Genomic DNA, 5,685 nt, shown 5'->3' with positions numbered 1-5,685 from the left:
TTGTGACACTTTTGTATCTATTCTGTAATTTCCTTATGGTTCAACTCTACTAAACAGTGTTCCGAGAGCTACACAGCGGCTAAAAGGGTCATTGCGAGCTGATTCAGATCCATTCGAAGGGACTTAACTAATAACTAACTTAACCAACTAATTAAAAAAGGATAATATGTAGCAGAACGATGGGGGTTGGGGGGTTGGGGAGTGGAGACTTGAATGGTCCTGATAGGAATCGAACCTGGACTAGCAGCACGACGAGTTGGGCAACGCAGTCATCAATAGAAAGATGTGAAAAACAAATGAGGAAATGTCAGCAGAAAGCAGAGGCAGAGATTTGCCTCAATTACATATCCAATAGTTTGCTGTCAGTCATGTGACTTGTGGATTTGACGTAACGCTTGCTGACTTGGACTGAATGTTTTGTCCAGTTTGATCTGATTAGACTGTTGAGATGCTTATCTGGTTGGCTGCGCATGCGTGGTATACGGTGACACCACGTGGTGAGGGGCCGTGTAATGAACAAAATACCTTTTTTGTTTATTTTACAATATTTTATTACAACATTGAACTGTCACATGGCATTTTCAGCAGCAGGAGATACATATACACATGTATGTACCCCAAGGACGATCTCTATGAAGAAGGGTGTCATTTTCCAGGACGCCCTGGACCTGTTCAGCGCCGTACCACGGAAGCCACAGGCATGACGAGGACGCTAGTAAAATGTCATCATGTCTTTCACGATATGATGTTTGTGTCAAGGAAGGGCATCCCCTGAAAAGATGTTGGAAGTATCTGTAAATTTTATTACATACTCGACAATTCATGTTAAAGTTTTGATTAAGAATCACATTCTGACGATTGCGAGTTGGAAGTCACTGGTCCTGAGCAGCTAAAAGGAAGCCCTCAGTTTCACATTGGAAACCTGCCGGCATATGTACATATACGATGCAATGGCTTCTCAGAAGGATTCTCCACAAAGGACCGACTCTGTGCAGACATACATGAACAAGTGCACCTGTTTTTTACTCCCATCGCTGTACCATCAGTACACCACCATCAACAAAATCAACTTCAGTTTTCACATTATGTCCAACAACAATCATTAACAAATTGAGTGTTATTTACGGTATGTATGTCTGTATGTCTATGCGAGTGTGCATAAACAATGAATGTAAACAACGAATCCACTTGGATGCTCTAAAGAAATATCTGCCCAGAGGCTACATCATGCATTTAAGAGAAATCAAACACACTCAAATCACACTCGTTTCAAAAAACTTTCCATATTCCCTGGAACATCCCAGTCGGAACAATCTTGCACAAGCAGTCAAGAAATGTTCAGTAATAGACAGAGTGTAAATCAGGATTTTGTGGACAAGGACCACCACATTGTGTTTAATGCCAACCACCATGTTTCAGTCCAATATAGAGTTACGTGTAATACTTATTGAACCTTCTTTTCCCCTTTTTCTATGCATAGTAACTTCCACACAGTATATTGCTGGCGATAAATCGCCCATTTCGGTACTGTATTATCCAAATTTAAAACCATTTGCTGTCTATTGTCGACAGCTTATTTTTCTACTCTAATTGCGTTTAATGTCATTTTATAACTTATGGTCACGATATGGGTGAATCATTGTCAAAGTGACTGCAAGTTTGAACTCGGTAACATATAAGTTCCATTCTATATATCAAGGACTACTGAAGAACACTTAGGGTACCTAATACCATGACGCTTTCGCCCACTAAATCGCCCATTTTAGCAGTGTAGTCATCCAATGATGTTTCTGTTCAGTCTTGATCCAAGTATCATGGGACCCGTGAAGGTACCGGGATAGAACAGGCCTTCAGCAACCCATGCTTGCCATAAAAGGCGACTGTGCTTGTCGTAAGACCGGTGCCATATAGGTGGAATATTGCTGAGTGCGGCGTAAAACTAAACTCACTCATTCACTCACTTTCATGGAGCCAGTTGAAAATGGCTCAGTTGTGACGTGGCGTCAGGATCTGTCCGATGTATGGGTGCCGACAGCGTAGACAGTGACCAGCAACACGTCTACAGATGGTTCGTGCAATCCTCTTTCTTGTCCCTATTATTGTTCGTGCTGTTGGTGTAGCCGTCGGAAATCCATGCCGGAGGTGTTGAAGGCGACCCTGACGTAAGGCGCACCTGGACGTAGATGGTTAGCAATATTTCCTATTGTATTAAATCACTTTCGATGCAAGGATATCGTCAATAGAGGGACATCAACCTGCCTGGCAACTGCTCAGCCTCTACTTCCCTGGCTCAGCCTCCCAGAGGCATCGTTCGTCTTTTGTTAAGGCGTGGCATCTTGGTGACAAGTGATGGGGAGTGATGGGAAGAGTGGATGCTTTTGTACGTCCAAGGTATGGTATGGTGGTATGGGGACTGCACGTGTATTCAGGAACCCTTTGCGGTCGGGCGATTTGTTTCATTTGGTGATTTTATGCTTATACAAGGACTGTATATTTGACAGTTTGGATTCGAATTCACAGCACTGACCGCAATGTTGCCACGTTATGTGACGAATGTGTCTCATTGTGTCAATTCACTGTCGAAGATACTTTTCTATATAATATAAATATTTCGATTTTTTTATGGCCGCCACGTATATACCTGTTAAGACAGCTTGTTTGTGCCGGTTAGGGCAACCTTTAACTTTACTAGGCTAAAGGGGCTGTCAAGCCTCGATTTGGGGAATTAGCTATTGTGAGCGAACCTTGAAACAAGAAAGGGGAGAGCTGTGAGTTCCTTGGGTTTATTCAAGCAAGTGTGGCTGAGATGGAAGAACCCAGGATTTTATAACCCACAGCTCTACCCGTTCGTTATCAAGTTTCTCCGATGTTTGAGTTTTCCATATGCATTATCTACCCTATGCTGACACAGTTTACTATACGAGGTAGGTGGTAAGGAGATGATTACCTAACAAGACTTGATTTTCTTTATGGTATAGGCATGGCCGGTTTGTGTCAGCTGCTAATCCAAATATCTCTCTGTACGTGGTCATGGCATTTACGACAAGACAAAGAGGGTGGTACGATGGTAAAGTTGATTTTCGATTACGGCCTAGTTGGTGGTATAGATGCTCCTGCTGAGATGGGCCTACCTATCTGCCGACACAGCTCACTAATTTCATCTGTGATTAATTAGTTAAGGCTGGCATGGACGCGTCTGCTAATTGCCTGACGCTTTGCTTGACACGTTGTGTCATAAACAAGATACACTATGCATAGTAATTGCTCCTATACGGATTTCCTTAGTTAAAAATTATTTTCGAAAAATATAAAAATATATGAGGAACTATATGCACAGTAATACTATCAAGACAACTTACCAACCTTCCAAGACAAATAAGTTCTCTAGGACCACCATCTATCCACGATTCCCAAGCACATACGTTCCATGTTAAATATATATGTATATATATATATTGGAAAATCATCTATTCCCGCTTCCCAGACACATACGTCCCATGTGATCCATCCACGTTTTCTCAAGTATATACTTTCCATATAATACATCTATGATCACCGTTTGTTCCCACTTCCCAGTCACACATGTTCCACATAATATATCTAAGACCACCATATCTCCTATTTTTTAGACATGTAATTTCCATATACTATATCTTGGATCACCATCTCCTCCCAGATAAATAATCTTATCACGTTTATTAAAATTTCGTTCTATGAGCGACTATGCTTGTTGTAAGAGGCGACTAATGGGATTGGGTTGTCAGGCTCGATAACTTGGTTGACACATGTCATCGGTTCCCAATTACGCAGATCGATGCTCATGTTGTTGATCACTGGATTGTCTGGTCCAGACTCGAGTATTTACAGACCACCACCATCTAGGTGGAATAGTGCTGAGTGCGGCGTGAAACTAAACTCGCTCACTCACTCGTTCTATGGTATGCAGTCAGAAACTGACGCATATTTGAAAGATCAGGAAAGGAAAGCTATTTTCACATTCAGGCGATCGATAACATGTCACCATATTACTGTTTACGTTATCTGATTTCATATAAAGGTATTCACAACTCATTGAGTTTAAAAATATGTATCAACAAGTTATTCTGAAAACGTTCAAAGTTTTCCGCATCGATATTATTACTGGGTAATATTTCCTTCCCATCACGTGGCGATGGTCATTTCCTCGAGAGGTAAAAAATTAGTTTCACCATGAAGCAGATTTAGGATCATGAATCTACAACGATAAGCATAACAGCTGATAGTACTTGGTTCAATTTTCAACGACCTGCTTAACGTGACAGTTGGCTCTGGAACTTACCTGATGCATCACAACTGTCCTTAGCTTTTGACGGTAAACGTAAGCATATTTTGACATTTACCGTAAGCATATTTTGACATACCTCCCAGTCAGTTAAATAATGATATAGATAGTGGCTGATATAGAATTTGTTTTCTCTCAAGAAATACTTTCTCAAAAATAAAATACCGTGATAAGTCCGTCAATTCTGTAAGTTGAAGCAGTAATTATGACGTGACGGGCGTTCCAAATGTTGATGTATACTGTATCTGTTGGTATTCAGACATTACTGGAGGCCATAAGGTGTTACAGCGTTAGTCATCTGTTTTTGCATTTTCGACTTCCTCGAAAGCAGTTGCTGTTTCAATGTGTTTGTAATGGTATCTGTGTTATCGATTTCAATTTCAGAATGAACTTCCCCGTGACCGTGTGGATAGTTGGCTTTGTTAGTGCTAAAGGTAAAACAGTGTGTTCTTATTTCTGATGTCCAGGATATTATTTTGTTGGGGGTGGTGTGTTGGTCCAACAAGCCGTTTGCCGTGGTTTGCGATCCTGTGTCGGTGGAGGAAGGGATCCTGGTGGTTAAGGGCCCTCAATCGTGTTCCTATTGCCCAACACACCACTTTGGCTTGTCTTCACCTAGACGGGTGATTGAAGAGGCATGGTCCAACCAATCGGCTGGTCTCGCCAAGCCCTGTGCTATATCTATGTATTGTTGCACGTAAACTTGAAAATTATAATATGTGACATTAAATATTAACTCACTCACTCCCACAATTCTGTCACTTCTTAAATGCTCGCATGGTGAATATAAAGTTATCTGAAGTATCACATGGCACTGCAGAAATATTACAAGCACATTCAGACAAAACCAAACAGTTTCCATCGTCGTTAACAGCACTGTGTCATTGTCCAGGTGTAACCAATCTTGTTTATATCTCACACCCAAGGCAGTTAGTGCCACGTCACTTAGGTCAACACCCGGACACCTGCAGCCTTCAGTCTGTCCCGACACACAGGAGTGATGTGAGGGCGGGGACTGGCATGCTGGAACTCGAACATTCGACCTGCTGTACACGCAAGGGGGATCACAATCGGGATCGAGATCTCGTCACGATATCGTACACATGTTATCCTGCCATCAACACGCAAAAGATCTGTTTTGTAATAATATAATAATGCACATTTATAATGCGCCTTTTCCACGCCCTTAGGTATGCTCAAAGCGCTACAGAAATAAATAGAAATATGTACAAAGATGAAGATGGGTTAAATTATGTGAAGTATACTGAGAAAATGTGGGTTTTCAGTTTTGCTTTGAAACTGTCAAAACTTTTAGAGTCTTTGATATCACATGGAAGAGCATTCCAGAGGACTGGTGCTGTGTA

The sequence above is a fragment of the Haliotis asinina genome, chromosome 13, assembly GCF_037392515.1.
Source record: "Haliotis asinina isolate JCU_RB_2024 chromosome 13, JCU_Hal_asi_v2, whole genome shotgun sequence".
Classification (NCBI taxonomy): Eukaryota; Metazoa; Mollusca; class Gastropoda; order Lepetellida; family Haliotidae; genus Haliotis; species Haliotis asinina.
This window is presented reverse-complemented; position numbering follows the sequence as displayed.